The sequence below is a fragment of the Puma concolor genome, chromosome C2 (assembly GCF_028749965.1).
Source record: "Puma concolor isolate L17-30 chromosome C2, mPumCon1.1.hap2, whole genome shotgun sequence".
Taxonomy (NCBI): Eukaryota; Metazoa; Chordata; class Mammalia; order Carnivora; family Felidae; genus Puma; species Puma concolor.
The window spans coordinates 32118600-32139897 of NC_141675.1; the positions used below are offsets into that span (position 1 = coordinate 32118600).

Here is a 21298-nt window from a genome sequence, read left to right on the forward strand (position 1 = left end):
AGCTTTTGGATCCAAGACAGGATGGTAACTTATAGCAATGACAAAACATTTGACTGAATGATGACAGGTGGCACACTTGATCTTGGAAAGGCACTCTCAAAATGCTGCAGGCAGAAAATCAAGTATTTTGTTTAGGAATGTAGTCTTGGATTCTGCTAGGCACATCTTTCCTCAACCATGAGGGCAAGACTTTTGTATAGACTCAATCTAACCGTATTTGTTTCAAATATACTTCATAGACTTCCATTCTCTACAGTATGACCACAAAAGAAAAATTGGCCATATTTTTAAAATTCTCAAGAAAAATCAATGAAAACATGAGTCTGATCTCAAATGGGGTGAAGGTCAACTTTCAATTTACATAGGCAATAAAAACAAGACAGCAGAAATACAAACAATGAATGATGGGAGAAGGAGGGAAAAAGCTAACTAAATGCCAAGATCTTTGTTCAACATGTTTAAGAAAGTATTCCTCTTTTTATCCCATCCTAAAACAAGTCCTAATGATTTTTTCTGTATGTTTGGCACTATAAAATTAAATTTTTTATTACATTACTACACAATTTTATCTTTCAACATTTGCCTGGATATTTCCCAGAAACATGGAAAACTGGTAGATGTTAATCCTTTAAAGTTTGGCAAATCTGTTATAAATCAAAAGAAATTTTAAAGTTCATCAGTGTTGGAAGTCAGGTCCCTAGCCACTCAAACTCTTAAGTGTGCCAGAAGTTTCCCTGGGGCACTCAGGATTACCACTTGCAGAGAAAGGAAGGAAAAGGAAGGAGCTGACAAAGATCAAGTTGGGCTGGGATAGAATCACAACAAAGGCCTCAGATGACCCCACTGGAAGCTCTGAAACTCAGAACTAAATGGGGCTTAAGGATGCCCTACGTTGAGGCAAGGGACCCAGGTCTTTAATAGACTGGTCTTCAGACACAGGCTACTCCCAGGAAGGGGTGTGAGCTTGACTGAGAGGTTCTCTTCGTCCAAGGGCAATTCCCAGGAAGGTCTGACAGCCCCAGCAACACTCTCAGTGATTAAGAGAATGAAGTCTTTCAATCTTGAGTGGGGATTTGGGTAGTGCATATATGGCATTCATTATAATTAGTTAATTCTGTTAACTGTCCAAATCTGATCAATTTTGAGTAAATATATGTAATGAATAACAATGATGTGCTTTTAAAAGAGACTTGGCCTGAGGTGCCTGGGTGGCTCAGTCAGTTGAGCATCTGACTTTGGCTCCGGTCTTGATCTCATGGTTAGTGGGTTTGAGCCCCGCTGTCAGGCTCTGTGCTGACAGCTCAGAACCTGAAGCCTGCTTCAGATTCTGTGTCTCCCTCTCTCTCTGACCCTCCCCCGCTCCCACTCGCTCTCTCAAAAAAAAAAAAAAAAAAAAAAAATTAAGAGACTTGGTCCTCCATTTATTAAAGCTATAAAGGGACTATCTAGGTTCTTTCCAGTCCTAAAATTTGAGGATTATAAGATTTTATGGCAAGATTCATAGAGTGTATCAAAAGTCTTACCGTTGGCTATCATTAATTATTGAGGTCACAGGAAGTTCTATTTGGTATGTTGAAATTTTCTATAAAAGTTTCAAAATAAAATCCAATAAATGTGCAAATTACCAGAGGCTTTACATATTTAAATATTCTCCCTCTTTCCCCACTTCCCACTGTCCTCACACCCACTCCTGTCCAACATACACACACACAAACACCCTTTTCTTCTTTCCTCCAAGATAAGTCTTCCATCCTCTACTGCTCTGGCTCCAAGCCTCCCTTCATCAGTTACCCACCTAACTATTCATACCTTTTCACATTTCTACTTTCAACCTTCCTTCCCTATAGCAATTTCCCTTCCAGTTGTTCATATACTAAAGTATTTCCCTAGACTCAATCTTCTAAAGGAAGGTAAAAATTGCTGCTCTCAAACCAATGGGCATTTCTTGTTGATCATTCTTCCTTAAAAGGAAGGGTTGCTCTCCCCTGTTCTCTCCTAACACTGTCTCCTCAACGTCTTACATCTTCTTCTTCTGTTGTCTCCTTAATTTCAGTATTCCCCATGTTTCTGTATTAAGATCCATCCTTCTTACTCCATTCCAGTGTTCCACAGTAATCTTGGTTCACAGACCCCTTTGAGAATCTCATTATACACACAGGCAAAAAAACAAATTGCTGTATGGAATCTCATAGGGATCATGAATCTTTCTGAAGGAGAGATACGATACCCCAAGTTAAAAACTGCTCCACACATTCCTTCCAGAGTGATTTGCCCATAAAGCTGGTTCAATTACCATTTATAAACTAAATCTTTACCTCTGGCTCTAATCTTCTCTCCTAAGTCCAGACCCATTTATCTAACTGCCTACCAGGAATCTCATCTCTCCTTTGATCACTCAAACTTAACAAGGGGAAATATAAACATACTTCCCCTAACCTCCCACCTAAAAACCTGCTCCTCCTCCTGCATCCCTTATTCTCTTGGATGCTGACATTATTCACCCAGAAATCAAACCAGATAAACTTGATACACCATCTAGTCTCTTCACCAGAATTCCACATCTGGGCTCCAGAGTCTCACTGCATGTTTCTAAGTCTGCCAGGTCCACCCTTCAGGTTTTATCCCCATGACTACTCCTGCCTTAACTGAACCCTCATCATTTCTCACCCTGAATACTGCAAGTTTTCTAGCTTCTCTTCCTGCCTTGACTTCACCTGCTCCAGGCCACCTTCCACACTACCACCAAGTAATCTTTCTAGAACACAAGTCTGATTTTGTCTCTCTTTTCAAAACCCTTCATAAAGACATAAAAAATGTAAAACAAAAAACCTTTAACCAGCCTTTAAAACCTTTAAGCAGCCTTTAAAAATCCAAGGATCTTTCAGAATGTGGCCCCTACCAAGCCTCCCCACCCAAAACTTCATACCATTAAGCTTTTTCCATCTCCATTCCATTCCATACAAACTCCATATTCCATCCTCAGCTACCACTGGACACTCCAAAACATGCCATGCTTACTCATTCCTCGGTGAACTGCTCTTCCTAGAATGTCCTTCCTTCCTTGTGAAGTAAACTATTCTTAAAAATCAACTCAAGGGGCGCCTGGGTGGCGCAGTCGGTTAAGCGTCCGACTTCAGCCAGGTCACGATCTCGCGGTCCGTGAGTTCGAGCCCCGCGTCGGGCTCTGGGCTGGTGGCTCGGAGCCTGGAGCCTGTTTCCGATTCTGTGTCTCCCTCTCTCTCTGCCCCTCCCCCATTCATGCTCTCTCTCTCTGTCCCAAAAATAAATAAAAACGTTGAAAATTTAAAAAAAAAAAAAAAATCAACTCAAATATGACCTCCAAGAGGAAGCGTTCCTTAATTCCTACCCCGCAGCTTATTTAAAAAGCACTCTGCACAGTCGCCTAATATATCACTTCTCACAATATATTGTCACCATTCACTTGGTTTCATTCAAGGCTAGAAACTTATTTAGCTCTCTATTTTTAAGCCCATGTTGGCACATAAGCCAGCACCTAATAAAGTACAATGAATGAATTACAAAAAGCACATTAGAGCTGGGAGCGTCCTTAGAAATCAACTTGTGCCATTTTAACCCAGATGGACTTTCATAAGATTACATAGCTTGTTACTGACAATAAGAAATAGAAGCAGATACTGATTCCCAACCTAGGGTTTTTTCTACTTACCCAGCATCATCCCTACTTCTGCTATTAAGTCCATGACATCCACTGAGACATTTCAGTTTCCTTCATCAAAAAGAATGATCACTGAAACTGGACCATAGAAGAATCAATAATTAACCATAAGATGTGAAACCTTTTGAAGGGAAAGAAGAAACAGGCATGGGTACTGGCAATAATGGATAGTGGGGGGTGGGGTAGGACAGAAAAAATGACAGTAAGGGGAGGATGGATGCTCAACAATAGTTTTGTGAGGGTCAGGAAATCCTTACTGCACAGAAACTGAGGCTACAAGAGTCCTGCCTGGATTCTCTATACACCAACTTCAATTTCTAATGAAGTTCAATTTCTAAAGTTAAGCTTAAATGTTCCAAGTGAACACATATGCTATATAAAGCATTGCACTATGTTCCTACAAAGAGATTCCAACAAAAAAGCTTAGTCTACGTACCAGTCTAAGAAGTTACAACATTAGAAACCTTAAATGAAGACTCTGTGTATACATTAAATGTGTACATATAACCTATCATACAAAATAAGTAAATACATACGTATTAAACTACTATGATTAAAATGAGATAGTCCAGCCTACATTCAGTCTCCAAAAGCAGTATTAATGTACACGTAAGGAGTGGGAAAATACACTTCTAACCAGTGTCAAAAGTCTGACATAAGGTCTCAATAATCCTTCCATAATCCAACCCACTGACCTAAATATCCCCATTCTTCACCTTTGCTAAAGAGTTAACTTTTTAGGCTACCTTCATTTAAGAAAGCATTTCTCTTTCCTCAATCCATTAAACAATTTCTGAGGCCCAGCTACATGACACTTACTGTGATAGATAGAGCCTACCACTCCCCTTTAAAAAAGGATTCTATGACCTTTTTTACATCTCTGAATTACAGCACCAAAATTACACTCCAAAACTAAAGATGTAAAGAATGTTTTCAAAACAATAACTAGTAGGATATCTCCTAGAAACATACAAGGAAATAATCTCTGGATTCAGTTAAGAACAAAAATGACAACACCATAAGAAGATCATACATATCACTTAACAAATGAACACAAACGAATTAACTGTTTTGGACAATTACAACTGTTCTTAAAGCCAGTTTTTAGTCTTGCAAAAAAAAAAAAAAAACCTGTGCCAAATATAGTTTTGCAGGCATATGCTGAAGCCTAAACCTCTTAAAAATCTTTTCATTAGGCAAAATTCATAAGCATGACTGCTACTATAAAGAATAATGAGCTCAAGTCAAAGAGAAAGGAATTTCAGATCACAGAACAACTCTCCTAAGCACTATTTTCCTCTTGGTAGAGACTCCTGATCCAGGTCTGTTTTTCTTAAGTCTTTGACTGAAGACTGAACAGCACTTAAAAAATAGGTTCTCTTACACTTCGAAACGTTTATTTTAGTAGTAAACCAAAAAGCAAATATATGCCTCAAAATATCAACAGGTTAATAAGATAACAAACTAAGGTTTCAAAAAAAATATTAGTTCTCTTATTCAAGCAGCCACACCCATTAGCTCCCTAGTATGACAAAAAAATATGCATTTTAACTAAAGATAGGAAGGAAAGAATATGACACATATGCATAAATCATTAAAAATGGTGATACAGAGTAGAGTATCTTGGCCAATAATTATAAACTTGACCAATTATTATAAAGTTTATTACAACAATTACATCATTTTAAGTAAGTACTACTACAATGACACCAATGACAGCTAAACATGTATGCCAAGAAAGCAGTGAGGTGAAAAAGAAAAATCTATTTCCGGTTTGTGGAAAGGAATAAAACTAGTTTGCTGTGAAATGAAAACTAACAGTCAAATTTTAAAAGAATGAACATTACTCAAGCCAAGCTCTTCACCAAACATCTGAGTGGTCAAACTTCATAATTTCTTTAACTTTTATGTCTTTGGTTAACCTAAAACTATGAAAAAATACTTTCTGATACTCTTGGTGATGTCAATAGTTTTTATACAAGGTAAGCTTCACCAGCCAACTACTATCATAAACTAAAAAAAACCCAAACACACCACAGATTATTAAATGAATGATGTATAACCACTCAGACCCACAACATATTCATAAACTCAAGTTATACCTCATTTCATATTCTATTAAGATAAGTGATGTCTGACATTCTCTTTTAATTTTTAATAATTACACGAGAGATTTTTATAGTGTTTTGCAGTTACAGAGCACTCTGGTAATATTCCACTATTTTCGTATTTTAGCAAAGCAATGATGGTCTTTATTAAATTATACCAGTAAGAACACAGGCTGGTCAATTAGTCACAATTAAGTTGATCAACCAAACATTAACCAAATTAGTCAATATAAATCTAGATCCAAATTCCTCAAACTAGTGTTCCACTGAACCAGAAGACATAAAGAGGTTTATCTTAATAACCCTTGGAGAGTATTCCCAAAATATGTTAATGTCTTAAAACTGAATACTATCAAGAAACTGGCCTAATACAGCATTGTTACTTTTTTTTTAAATGCACCTATTAACTGGACATGAAGAGTATTCCAATACACACTACTGTCATCCAGGGGCTAATACTAGAATCACCTATGTGGCCTACTCCAGAATTTCTGGAGAAGCTGCCCCGGAATATACATTTTTTAAAAAAACGTTTATTTATTTATTTTGAGAGAGACCGAGAACACGAACAAGAGAGGAGCAGAGAGAAGAATTCCAAACAGGCTCCACATTGTCAGCACAGAGCCCCAAGTGGGGATCGATCTCACTAACCCTGAGATCATGACCTGAGCCAAAATTGAGTCAGATGCTTAACTGACTGAGCCACCCAGGCACCCCAGGAATGTACATTTTTAAAATCTTCTCAAGTAATTTCCTGTACACAAACAGAATTGGGAACTACTAAATACTTTCACCTTTTTTGCCTTAATGCCATCTTTCACAGTAACAAGAATTTGGGAGGATTTGTTCTAATCATTTACGTGGGAAATCTGATGAAGTAATTTTGGGGCAAAAAAGTTTTAACCAGGATTTTAGTAAAGACTATACTATGAAGTTCATTTTAAGAAAACCTACAAATTCTTAACTTCTAACAAAGGCTACATCCTGTTTTATTTAAATTGTGTTACAAAATGCATTTGGGTGACATTTCTACTCTAAAATGATTTATCTTGTCTATAAACTCATGAATGTTGAAAACATATGTTAAAATTGAATACATTATACAAGGATAAAACTAAGAATGTGACTTAGCGTTTGGAATTCTTGTATTTTTTACTAAAAATATTTTTTAACCATTTCTGTGTTTTGTCACTAAGTGATGAATTAAGAGTGACTTCAGATTGGTATTTGCTAACACTTCAAATAACACACTTCAAGTGTAAGTAATTCTTATTCTCTAAAAATAAAAGGCCACAATGCATATCACATTTTCTTTTAACATTGCTTTTTGAGTAATTACCAATACACTGTCTATATTATATGCAGGATATTAGAACACAGACAATTAAAAGAGCATGAATAATAATCATGAAGCAAATATTTAGAATCAATATTTTTATGCTCCTTACCCAGTATTTCAATACCAACTTAATTTTCTTAATGTTTCTGGTCCCTAACCAGTGGCCCATTGAACGGATATAGGAAGAATTAAAAGAACTAAAATAGTATGACCAAGAGATAACAAAATAATATGACTAACAATTTAAAATACGCATAGCAGATGAGATGGAAGGATTCCAGAGAATCGTTAACTGGTTATGGCACCACTATTTGGTCCAGTATTCACCTGGCATCTCCTCAACTGCCTTATTTTAAAGGAATAAAAACAGTTAAACCACTTCTTTTTTATTTTTAAGCTTTCCATTTGTACGCAGTGATGGGTAAACCGTGTAAGCACACCTTCTTTTTTTTTTTTTTTTAAACATTTATTTATTATTGAGAGACACAGAGAGACAGAGCATGAGCAGGGGATGGGCAGAGAGGGAGAGGGAGACACAGAACCCAAAGCACACTCCAGGCTCCAAGCTGTCAGCACAGAGCCCAATGCGGGGCTTGAGCCCACAAACAGCAAGATCATGACCTGAGCCAAAGTCGGATGCTTAACCGACTGAGCCACCCAGGCGCCCCGAAACACTTCTTTTTTAAATATCAGAAACCTTTTAATACACGAACATTGTGGAACACTTTGTTGAATCCAATTCACTAATACAGATTTGGGGAAATTGTCTATAAGCATACAGTGGTGAGCTCCAGTGATCTGTTCATAACCCCATCCAGCTAAATGTCTTAAAACCAAAACTTGAGGGGTGCCTGGGTGGCTCAGTCAGTTAAGTGTCCAACTTTGGCTCAGGTCATGACAGGTCAGAGCCTGGAGCCTGCTTCAGATTCTGTGTCTCCCTCTCTGCCCCTCCCCTGTTCAAGTTGTCTCTCTCTCAAAAATGAATAAACATTAAAAAATAAAAATAAGAAAGTAAATAAAATCTTGAAATGAAACGAGTGAAGGCACTTTTCAATGCTCATGAACAAATCCAAGTTCTCTTATTGTAATAGCACTGTCCAGTAGAACTTTTATGCAATGATAGGAAATGTTTTATATCTGCAACATTCAGTGAGGTAACCATTACCTACATGTAGCTACTGAGCACTTTAGATGTAAGCTAACTATAACTAAGAACTGCATCAACTAAATTTAATTAAAATTTACACCATCACAACAGCTGGTGGCTGCTATATGGGACAGCATTAAGTTTAGAATATAATCTCTTTTCAGACAAAATGGAATATTTAGATTTATTCTTCTACCTGAAGTAACAAAAAACTGAACACAACAATGGTTTTCAGATACTGGGCAACAGAACAGTTATGGTGAGAGGGTGAACAAACAAGCTGAGCCATACAACTGCCCCAGCTTGCTGCCTGGAGCACTTTCAAACCACAGAGCAAGGAGGAAAAACCCAGACAAGCCTCATGGTCTCCCTGAAGTGAGAGAACAGAGCTGGAAGGACAAGACACCTTGACTCCTGCAGGCAGAGTACTAGAGATGAGAGATGCACAGTGAAAGAGCACTAGAGATTTATAGAAGGTCTTTCTTTTTTAAATTCCAGTTAGTTAAAATGCAGCGTAGTATTAGTTTCAGGTGTACAATACAGTGATTCAGCATTTCCATACATCACCAGGTGCTCATCACAAATCACTCCTAAATCACCATCCTTCCACTTGCCCCCCTTCTGGTAACCATCAGGTTGTTCTCTATAGATAAGTGTTATACAAGATCTCTTTCAAGTCTTCAGCTGAGTACTAACGAGCACATTTGTATGAGGAAACTACCTCAGGCTGAAGAACCCCCAGAAAGGAGCAAAGAGGACAATGCCTATAACTCATAGGCAGCACCTATTCGCATCACCCAGAGTGAGAAAACTCATAATTCACAAGGGATCAGAGAGAGTACAGACGGTTCTTGTCTCAGTAGTATGAAAAAAAATTAACTCCCGAAGGCTGCTTAAAAACAAGTCTCAAAAGGATCAAACTCTTTCCAAGTAATTTAACCTTATCCCAAGAACAAAGCTCATCCCAAGAATAAAGAACAGTTACAATAGAAAAATATCCATCAGTAAGGTAAAATTTTAACAAGGTAAAATTTGTAGTATCTGGCTTTGAATCAAAATTAACTGGGCACGCAAAAAAGTAGGAAAATATGACCCATAATGAACAGAAAAATCAATAAACAGCAAACCTAGAAGTAACAGGTGACAGAATTAATAAAAACAGAGTATTAAAAATTATATAACCATGTTCCACATATTCAAAGTTGTTTTATGTACCTAAAAACAAAGTTTCAAAATACATGAAGCAAAAACTTATGAAACTCCAAACTGACAAATCCATAATTATAGAGATTTCCAACACCTCTCAAAAACGGACAAAATACAAATCAGTAAGGATAGAGAAGATACGGACAACACTATAACCAACTTGTGAAAATGTCTTAATTGTTCTGAAATACTATGAACCAACAAATGTCCTCTGACTGCATAAGATAAAGCAGTCTTGATTCTGATCCAGGTTAAGGTTTCACAAAATAATTCAAGATCACAACATCAGAATTCGATGGCTCAAGATAGTATCTAGGGCACAATAGACCTTACAAAATCCTCCATTCCTGAGGATTAAGAATCCTAATGCCTATAGCGACAAGCATGCAAAGTTAAAAAAAAATAAATGCAACAAAGGTTAGGTGAGACCAAGGGTAAACTGGAGAGGGCAAACCTCCAACCCCCAAGACAAACCCCCTCTCAACTACAGTCAGTGATGCCATGCCACAAGGTATCCACTGCTGCCAGACTTTACAATTTTCCAGGAGATACCTAAAATTTGGGGTTTTAAGTGAACTCTAGATTTTAAAACGTTGGCCACCAACTCTATAAATTTTTAGCCAAGCTAAAAAATGTCTGGGAGCCAAGTTCACAACCAAATCTCTGCTCTACTCCAACAACTTCATCTTACAAATGAAAAAGAGAAATTAAATAATTCGCCCAACAACTTCATCTTACAAATGAGAAAGAAATTAAATAATTTGTCCAAATTGTCAAAGTAGATAATGCCATCTAACCACCTCCAAAATACTATGGGCATGGACACCAAAATCCACACTTTCAGAGGAAACAGAAACCAGGATGCTTCCAGGACAGGTAATTTAGTGATGCTTTAACTTCTCAGGAAAAACATGAAAACTGTCTTCAGTCAGTTAAGCATCTGACTCTTGATTTCCGCTTAGGTCATGATCTCACGGTGAGTTCGAGCCCCACATTAGTATGGAGTCTGCTTGGGATTCTCTCTCTCCTACTCCTCCCCCAATTGCACTCTTCTCAAAAACAAAACAAAACAAAACCATCTTCCAAACAGTTGAAGGTCAAAATTTTATCAAAGACTTCCTGAATTGTTCCAGAGAACAAAAAAAATCAGTGGGAAACAATTAAAAAAGGAGGCTTGGGAAAATGGAAAGAAGAACTTTCTAAAAAGAAAGTTCTTTTTAAAAGTTGTCAATGAGGGGCGCCTGGGTGGCGCAGTCGGTTAAGCGTCCGACTTCAGCCAGGTCACGATCTCACGGTCCGTGAGTTCGAGCCCCGCGTCAGGCTCTGGGCTGATGGCTCGGAGCCTGGAGCCTGTTTCCGATTCTGTGTCTCCCTCTCTCTCTGCCCCTCCCCCGTTCATGCTCTGTCTCTGTCTGTCCCATAAATAAATAAAAACGTTGAAAAAAAAAAAATTAAAAATAAATAAATAAATAAAAGTTGTCAATGATATAGTTATTTCGTAGAACAGAATTTAATTCAGCTCCCTACCCTAGAGGTATTCAAGAAAAGCCTTGGATGAACTTTCAAGAATATTACAGAAAAGATTATTTGATGTGAAAAAATGGCTGTATGATTTGTGGTCCTTTCTGCCTAAAGCTTTGTAAATTGTCATCATGAAGAACAACCTAGTAATATCTTCCTTGTGTGACCGATGTAAAAATTGAGCTGGTAAGCTCAATGACACCATAAAGGGATCCCTCAGACAGCCCACAGCTTCTGATGAGTAGGACATCATATGTCATACCCTGAATATGTTCAGTCACAGGCCAGACAACCAAGTGATTAACTGTAAAGGGTATTCAGAAATCACAAGGATGCCTGAATTGGAATGCTCCCTTCTAATCCTAGATTTCTATATTATATCTGGCCAGAGTCCCAAATTTCACATCAAGTAGACATTTACATTTCAAAGGAACATAATTTAGCAAGATTGACTAGGTTATACACTAGACCACCCACCTGTTCTTTATGTATGCCTTTAATGGTTATACAAAAAATTTCAAAACCACTAAGCTCTGCCAGAAAATATTATTTCCAAATTTCAGACCAGACATCATTTTAAGTGCACATTTTCTGTGTGTTTTAATAAAGAAAATGAACAAAGGCTGACAGCTAAAGTCAGCAACACAAAACACAAAAGCTAGAAAATTATATTAAAACAACTGAGGGGCGCCTGGGTGGCTCAGTTAAGGTTAAGCATCTGACTTTGGCTCAGGTCATGATCTCATGAGCCCTGCATCAGGCTCTGTGAGGACAGCTCAGAGCCTGGATCTTGCTTCAGATTCTGTGTCTCCCTCTCTCTCTGCCACTTGCACTCTGTCTCTCAAAAACGAATAAGCGGTAAAAAATAAAATAAAAATAAAAGACAAAAACTTGAGAAAACCAGATATTCTAACTTCAAAAATTCAAAGTATCTGGAGTAGAAAGGCAATGAATGAAAATAATTCTGCTGAAATATTATGGACTGAGAGCAAATGAAAGATAAGGTATACAGGAATTAATGTAAAATTTTATCTAAATTAATTTCCTGATAAGGGAACAAAATATTAATCTTTAAAAGAGAAAAGTCAAAGGTGACAGTTGGACACGGGAAAATGAGAAACTAGAATAAAATTTTGAAATATCACTTTTTAAAATAAAAGATAAAATTTAGAAAGTACATCAAAACTCACAAAACCTCCAATTAATCACATATAAAAGTAGCCGAGTGGACTCTGAGAGAAGCCAGTATAATAAGGCATTAGCCAATTATTAAAGTCATGCTATGCAAGCACAAAGAAAACAAGGAATGCAAAAAAAGGAGGACAGGATGTTATAATTAATCTGAGAATGACAACCAAAACCTCAAATCTCAGAAGGTATGTTGACTGTTTTACTGTATCAAACATATAAAACTATTTTCAAAATCAACGTTTCCAACAAAAATAACATAAAAACAGGGAGGGGGACAAAACATAAGAGACTCTTAAATATGGAGAACAGAGGGTTACTGGAGGGGTTGTGGGAGGGGGGATGGGCTAAATGGGTAAGGGGCATTAAGGAATCTACTCCTGAAATCATTATTGCACTATATGCTAATTTGGATGTAAATTTACAAAAAAAAAAAAATTAAATTAAAAATTCTGAACAGACAAAAATCAACAAAAAAGGGCACAAAATAAAAAGATTATAAAACAAATACATTGTATTTCTATCCTTTCCTAATTTCCAATACTTCTTTATAACCCCAATCCCCAGGGACCATCATATTATTCAACAATGTCTCATCCTTCTCAGGCCCACACCTAATCCACTCTAATTCCTATCCTACCTGCAACCTCTCCTGAACACCTGACCAAAATCCTGTATCAAACTGCTAAATCCCTGGAGAATATTTTATTAGGTTGTCTTTATATTATTCCAAACCAGCCTATCTAAATACTTCATGTCCTTCCAAAATCAATGTCCTTCCTGACTTCACTTCTGATATCTAAGCTACCTTTGCCTCCTTTAATCTTTCCCAAGCCATCTGTATTAAACTGCCAGATTTTGTCAGTTCTTCAATACAATTCAGGGCACTTTATCAGGTGTTATGTGAAAGCACTGTGCTAAACATTGTAAATTTGAGGGTGGAAAATGTACTCATTTCATCTATTCACAGTAAAATATGCCTAACCATAGCAAAGTATAATACATACAGAACAAAGAATTCAAATGTTATGATAACCACAGCCATAATTATCTGATGTTGTTCCTTTTCCACTCCCACCACTATTCAGGCTTCTATCTAATACAAATACATCTGTTATCCTTCGTAATTGAAAGTTTCACCATACTCTAATAATCAATACCGTATTCTACCCCCAAATTAATCTTTCCTAAAACAATTTTTTTTATTGTTTGTTGATTTTTGAGGAAGACAGAGTGCAAGTGGGGCAGGGGCAGAGAGAGAGGGAGACACAGGATCTGAAGCAGGATCCAGGCTCTGAGCTGTCAGCACAGAGCCCCACGCAGGGCTCAAACCTGTGACCCTCAAAATCATGACCTGAGCTGAGGTCTGACGCTTTACGGACTGAGCCACCCAGGCACCCATCCCAAAACAGAATTTCAAACACAACACTCTTTTTAAAATGCCATCTCACAGGCACCTGGGTGGCTCAGTCAGTTAAGTGTCTGACTTAGCTCAGGTCATCATCTCACGGTCTGTGGGTTCGAGCCCCACGTCGGGCTCTGTCCTGACAGCTCAGAGCCTGGAGCCTGCTTCGGATCCCGTGTCTCTCTCTTCCCCTCCCCTGCTCACACCCTGTCTCTCTCTCTCAAAAATAAACATGAAAAAAAATTTTTTTTTAAATGCTGTTTCTCAAATGCTTACAATAGTGATTTGCAAAACCCCCTCCCCATATCAAGATGGTAAAGGTGAAACACATATTACAAGAACCTACTCACAGAGTTCCAATTCAATTAGTCTGATATGATAAGTTGCAATCTGGATTTTATGGAGCCCTTTAGGTGATTTGATTTAGGTGGCCCACAGAGCATATTTTGGGGGGTATCAGGGCTCATCAAACAAAGACCCCTGAGTCTCAACAAACAGGGCAAGGTCTCTCCTACAAGAATTCCAACTACAGGGGCGCCTGGGTAGCCCAGTCGGTTAAGCGTCCGACTTCAGCCAGGTCACAATCTCGCGGTCCGTGGGTTCGAGCCCCGCATCAGGCTCTGGGCTGATGGCTCAGAGCCTGGAGCCTGTTTCCGATTCTGTGTCTCCCTCTCTCTCTGCCCCTCCCCTGTTCATGCTCTGTCTCTCTCTGTCCCACAAATAAATAAGAAGAAAAAAAAATTTTTTTTTAAAGAATTCCAACTACAGATAAACTTGACTTTCTGCAGTCAACTGTTCTCTCCCTCTAACCTTGCTGAAAATGTCCACCAATTTCACCATTCTTCTTGGCCCATCTCAAGCTCCATACTTTCTAGATCTCACCAAACTGAAACAATTTCTACTGCCTAATTCTACAGTACTGTACTGCTTGTCTTGAACCATTATTTAAACTAGTATTTATTAACACTTCAGGTGGTTATGTCATACGACAATGAACTGTGGATCAAACCTCTTTTCATCTCTTTCAGCATCTGGAACACACTTAGAAGGACTCAGAAGTCCTTTCCCCAAGGCAATTTCATTTTGCATAAACATACCTAAGTAGGAATGAATAAATGAACTAGTTTTTAAAATACCAAAAGGGAAAACTATAGAAAGGAGATTTTTATTAGAAAAACAGTTAAATAAATATATCTGGAATAAAAGTATATCTATCTGCCAAGACAAATTAGTAAATATTGTTCTTCCTTATCAACCTACCAAATAAATGCTCCATAAAGAACTTAAGTCCCAAGAAAAAAAAACTGGTAAACCACATTCTGCTTAACACCAATCAGGTATGTTTAAACTCTGACCCAAACAGGTATTCAAAAAACAAGCTACATGGAGGGAAAAATTCACTTGTGATTAATTTCTGAAACTTTTACACATGCAACAAAAGCTAACTTACAAATGTTCTATTATGATGCTTGAGATTTTGGCATAAGTGACTCTAGCACAACACCTCGGCAGTAATTGTTGGTCTACTCATCTGTCTTCTCCGTAACAATGAGTAACATGGGTAATAACGATGTGTCTTATTCATCTTACTATTCCAGCACTTTGAACAGGTAATTAATAAAGATGTAATGAGTTATCTTTTCAAGGTAAAAAATGATAGTGATTTTCCAAAAATAACACTAATGGCCCACAAGCATATCAAAGGATAATCAACATCACTAGAAAAATGGAGATCAAAACCACCACGATATCACCTCATGCCCATTAGAATGGCTACTATTAAAAAAAAAAAAAGTGGGGGTGCCTGGGTGGCTCAGTCAGTGTCTCATGCTCTCTCTCTCTGCCCCTCCCCCCACCTGTGTTGTCTGTCTCTCTCTCTCTCTCTCTCTCTCTGTAATAAATTTAAATTTGTTTTTTTTACAAAGCGCTGGCAAGGATATGGAGAAATTGGAACCCATGTACTATTGGTGGGATTGTAAAATGATGCAACAACTATGGAAAACAGGAGGTTCCTCAAAAATATTAAAATGGAAATACTATATACACAATCCAACCATCCCATGTCTGGGTATATACCCAAAAGAACTGAAAGCAGGGTCTTGAGAGTTGTTTGCACACCCATGTTCACAGCAACATATTCACAAGAGCCAAAAAGTGGAACAACCCAAAAGTCCATTGACTGATGAATGGATAAACAACTGTGGTATACACATACAATGGAACATTAGTCAGCCTTAAAAAAAAGGAAAATCCTTGGGGCGCCTGGATGGCTCAGTCAGTTAAGCATCAGACTTCAGCTCAGGTCTGATCTCATTCTGATCTCTGAACCATTCATGAGTTCAAGCCCAGTATCCAGCTCTGTGCTGACGGCTCACAGCCTGGAGTCTGCTTCAGATTCTGTGTCTCCCTCTCTCTCCAACCCTCCCCCATTCGCACTCTCGTGTGTGTCTCTCTCTCAAAAATAAATAAACAGGGGCGCATGGATGGCTCAGTCGGTTGAGCGTCCGACTTCAGCTCAGGTCATGATTTCGCAGTCTGTGAGTTTGAGCCCCAAGTCGGGCTCTGTGCTGACAGCTCAGAGCCTGGAGCCTGCTTCGGATTCTGTGTCTCCCTCTCTCTCTGCCCCACCCCCGTTCATTCTCTCTCTCTCTCTCTCTCTCTCAAAAACAAACAAACATTAAATAAATAAATAAACAAACAAACATAAAAAAATTAGGGGCGCTTGGGTGGCTCAGTCGGTTAGGCGTCTAACTTCGGCTCAGGTCAGGATCTCATGGTTTGTGGGTTCGAGCCCCACATCAGGCTCTATGCTGACAGCTCAGAGACTGGAGCCTGCTTCAGATTCTGTGTCTTCCTCTCTCTCTGCCCCTCTCCCATTCATGATCTGCCTCTCAAAAATAAATAAACGTAAAAAAAAAATTTTTTTTTTTTAATTAAAAAAAGGAAAATCATTACACATGCTGTATGATGGATGAAACTTCAGGACATTATATTAGTCAATCACAAAAAGACAAATACCTTATGATTCCATTAATATAAAGTACCTAGAGTAGCCAAATTCAGAGAGACAAAAAGTAGAACGGTGGTTACCAGGGGCTGCAGAGGAGGGTAGTTAGTTGATGAATACAGAGTTTCAGATTTGCAAGATGAAAAAGTTCTGGAATTCTGTTTCACAACGTAAATTTACTTAGTGTTATAGAACTGTACATTTTAAAATGGTTAAGATGATCAACTTTACACATTCATTACAATCAAAAATTTTAATTATGCTGACTTTAAGTACAATAAAAATAAATTCTTACGTATCAAAGAACTAATGCTTGAAAATATGTAAATATAAAACAGCATAAGATCTATGTATAATTATTCAAATGGCCTTTTAATTTAGCTTCCACCTAAGAGATAAGCAGCTTAAAAATAAAATATAAATAGCTTAAAATAAGTCACTCTGGAGGCACCCGAGTGATTCAGTCAGTTAAGCATCCAACTCTTAATTTCAGTTTAGGTCATTATCTCACAGTTCATGGGATCAAGTCCCTCATGGGGCTCCACACTCACAGCACGGAGGCTGCTTGGGATGCTCTCTCCCCCTTTCTCTCTCCCCCTCCCCTGCTCCACTCAAAATAAATCTCTCTCCCCCAAGATAAATAAGTAAACATTAAAAAAAAAAAAATCACTCCAAGCTGTATGTTCAAATTTCACTGTAGAAGTTTCTTGCTAATTATAAATTGTATGCTCAGCCAAAAAGTATTTCTGGTAAAAGAAGACAATTCTGTAACTGAAAAATATTCTTGGGATCATCTACTACAGTAATTATAATGTGGGTCCACAAACAATGGCAAAGGAGAATAGTAAGGAAAATTAAAAGTAGTTTTTCATAAAACTAATCTACTTAATTTTAAGGCATATACTTTATTCTGAGACCACATCTCCCCTACTCTGAAACTTTCTTTTGAATGCTAATTTCATCCATTCAACAAAAACGTGTTGAGCCAGTAACTCTCAGGTGCAATGCTGTTAAACTGAATAGAAGCAAGGTGCTCACCCTCAGGGAACTATCTCCTTTCTAGTGGAAAATAAGAATAGCAATTGTAAAAGATGATAGGGTTTTAAGTCTTTAACACTCAAAACAAAAACCTGGTCAGCATAAGTAACCCTATGTCAGTGGGAAACACTAATCTATAGCCCCCTTCCATTTTATAAATGAGAACCTGGATGCCCAAAAGGTTTCACAATTTCAATAAATCCAAAGCCAAAACCACCTTGTTTCTAGACTCTAAAACACCAAACTATCCATGTGAGTGAGTAGAGATTCAAACATGATTATTTACAGGACTCCAAATATCTCAGACTAATATTTTTCTACTTACTGTGTCCTTCCAATTCTAAGAGGATTTGATTCTATATACCAACCTTGTATCATTTGTGGACTTACAAGTTTAATGAAAAACTTAAAATCCCTAGGGCAGAATTTATCAAATCTCATGCCAGCAAAAGAAATTCTACTTTCTGATAAATGATAAAGCCAAATCCAACATTGTAGAACAAGGGGAAAGAAGAGACACAAAAATAGCATCCACAGTAATACTGTCTTGGTCACTGTTTCTTTGGCCTAGAAAGTACAGTAATTCTCTGGAGCACTGCTATCCCATTCACTAGAAGCCTTCAGACAGTTTAAATACACAAAGGAACTGAAAAACAAATAGTGATAATCAGCTAATTAACATTTCAAAGTACCACAATAACAAAACTTGTAGTTTCAGTGAATAATCTAGGTTTGACAATAACTGACCTGACAATACAGTCTCTTCCCTCACCTCCTCCTACCTTTCTCTAGTTGTGTACAAGGGTGGAATACTAAGCTTATAATACGTGCCAGACAACAAGTCCATAGGCTTGTTCTCATAGGTTCAAAAAGTTTTTCTCCACTTAAAAATAAACCCATGTATAATACAAATTTGGGGGAAAAACTTGAAGGTGTAACTATCCCCTTTCATAAAGGAAACTGAGCCACAAAGTTAGAGACTTCCCCACACAGTAAGTAGAAGAGCCAAGATATGAACCTAACTGCAAAGTTTGTAGGACTCTCATTTTGTTCCCGAATCTGTCATAAACACAAGTGCCTGGATAGGAGAGAGTGGATGAGGCAGGTGAAACACAAAAATGTACAAAAATATTTTTCCCTGAGATATCAGAAGAATTAGATACAAAAACTGCACTGGAAGAGTTCTAAGTGCTTATGACTGGAACAAAGGGTTACAGAGGTTCAAAGGACAAACGACTTTTTGCTTGCAGTGAGCAAGGAAGAATTCAGTGAAGAGGGAGGAAATTGAGGAGTTAGACCACAGAGGAAAAAAAAGTGTATTTTAGGCAGAAGAAACTTCAGAGAACAAAAGCGGGGTAAAGAGGAGGAAGACATAGGGCATTTATGTTTAGAAAAAGCAAAACAGCCTGGCTGAAGCACAGAAATTATGTAAGAGAGCAGTTAAATGTAAGGCTGAAAAGGTAGGACTAGGTCAGACTTCAGACAACCTGGTGAAACTCCCTATTTACAGCACCAGGATATAATTAAACTTTTACGTATTTGTTATCTTCATGAAATAATACACATGGCCTATTAACTTGAATGAATTTATGCTTTTCAGCTAAGAAAAGGAATCTAGGACAGCACCTGATACAAGATGATTAAATGCTGGATCTGAATTCAAATAACCAATTTTCTTCTTCCTATCTCCTGACAACTAGAGACTTATGGGGGGGAGGGGGATCAGAGAAGGCAGGCTGAACCTACACCCAGATTGCTGAAATTTATGGCAGCTACTCAATATAACTGGGGAAAAAATAGAACCCACAAATCTTTTCCATAGGAAAGCTTGAACAGAAAGAAATAATGACCAAAAAATCCCCCTCGTATTGACAAGACTAGCTTAAAAGAAAAATAAAGCTGCAATTGGATTTTTTTAAAGTAACTTTATCTTTAATTTCATGTTTTAAAATCCAAGCTAGAATTTGGAAAAATGTTCATTTAGACCACAGCTATCCTGAAGCAACTGATAAGAAATTAAAATTCCAAACACCTACTCGATTCAAAACTACCACTTCCCCCTTAAATTAGAGGGTTAAGTCCCATCCCCCTAATAAAAAGGAGACCTACTAGATCTTTAAGTGTTACCTGGATAATGATATCACTCTCTATTGCTGTTCTAACAGGCCAGGGTGGGCTACCCTTTGCCCTCTCTTTCCCATACAAGAGTAGCGAACCCCGCAAAAGAAAAGGAAGTTATAGCAGCTCTATCTTCTCAGTTCAAAAACTATCAAAAGCTGTTAAGACATAAAAAGAAGCACTCCATAGAAAGTGGAAGTGGAGTGGGGGAGTACACTGAAACCAAACAAATTCTTATTTATAAAATTTAAGTTGAAACTTGGAATCTAGCCCAAAGCTCTTATTTTACACGTTAAGAAACTGAGGCCCAAGGCAGTGGTGATTTGCCCAGGGCAAACGCTTCCCTATAAAGGTGTTAAGTGTCTGTTACCAGTCACAGTAGCACTTAATCACATTCTAACAGTTACTTAAATGTTTATGAGATTAAGTACCTGGGGTGCAAAAAACACAATCTTCACCTCCTCTGCATCCCCTTCAGTGCCTTGCCCCACGCCCCAGAGCTATTCAGAAAATCCTTAAGAATTCTCAAATGAATACCATGTCCTCTTTCTGATACCATAGCTACAAAATTTATTTTATTTAATATAAAGTGAAAGGCTGAAATGCTTAATCAAGTTCTGACTAAATGAGTGGATCAGCAAAACCTCAAAATTTGGGGCAGAATATGAAATGGAATATAGTACTGCTTCTTTTTTTTTCCTCTTTGATAGTTGCCATTTCCCTTGTATTAATGTTTTTAGTCCAGGTTTTATGAAAAACAACTATCATAGGTGCAAAATTAATCCAAATTATCAGTGCTTTTGAGACATTTCGATTTATTAAACAACTTAGCGTATCTTCATCTCTCAAAAATAACTTGAAAATATCCTACCCAGCACAAATTAATATTTTCGGGGGGGGGGGGACCTAAAATAACGGTCTACCAGTCCACAACGTATTAAAACCACAAAACAGAAACACTCCTGTAAAAATCCCACCAGTTAAAGAGTACTATCAGTCTTCCTTGGCTCACTGCTTACCGTCAAACTGTCAAAGCATTTGTTGAAGAACACGGGGGAAAGTTCTGCACCGAGTTCACAGGCTGTGGGTGCATCAGATTATACCACCACCCACACATAACACCAGTTTGGGGAAATGCAAACACGCCACATGTACATGTTTTAACCAGGCTTAACCACGTTTAACCAAGGTAGGTATTGTCAGCTCTTGTATCAAAGGTTTAAAAAAGGCAGCAATATGCAAACATACTTCAACTCATTTATATCATCACCAGAAATGGCAAGGAATTGACCCGAGACGAATTAAACAGTTCTGAACCTTAAGGCCGCCGTACAAAACAGTTTAGAAGGGCTGTCTTTCTGAAAAGTCGGGCAAAAATCCTTTTAAGAGTTTGAAAACTAATGACCATACGCTAATGCACAAATAACAAAAGCTTAGTACAAACCACCATGCCACCAAACCGTTCTTGCTACCACTGCCCAGGTTTTCTAAAACAAGCACTGAAAGGGAACAATAAAAAGCGTC

The 21298-nt window shown here is 37.8% G+C and overlaps 1 protein-coding gene and 1 long non-coding RNA gene across 3 annotated transcripts in view; both read right to left on the reverse strand.

The window, feature by feature from the left end:
- Positions 1 to 21298, reverse strand: part of MSL2 (MSL complex subunit 2) — a 35373-nt gene that overhangs the window by 12615 nt on the left and 1460 nt on the right. The gene's annotated exons all lie outside the window — the stretch shown is intronic.
- On the reverse strand, positions 10968 to 21296 carry LOC147577177 (uncharacterized). Its single transcript, XR_015239993.1, has 2 exons — positions 14386 to 21296; positions 10968 to 14149 (listed from the first exon to the last, which is right to left on the reverse strand). It is a non-coding gene; the product is annotated as an uncharacterized LOC147577177 (long non-coding RNA).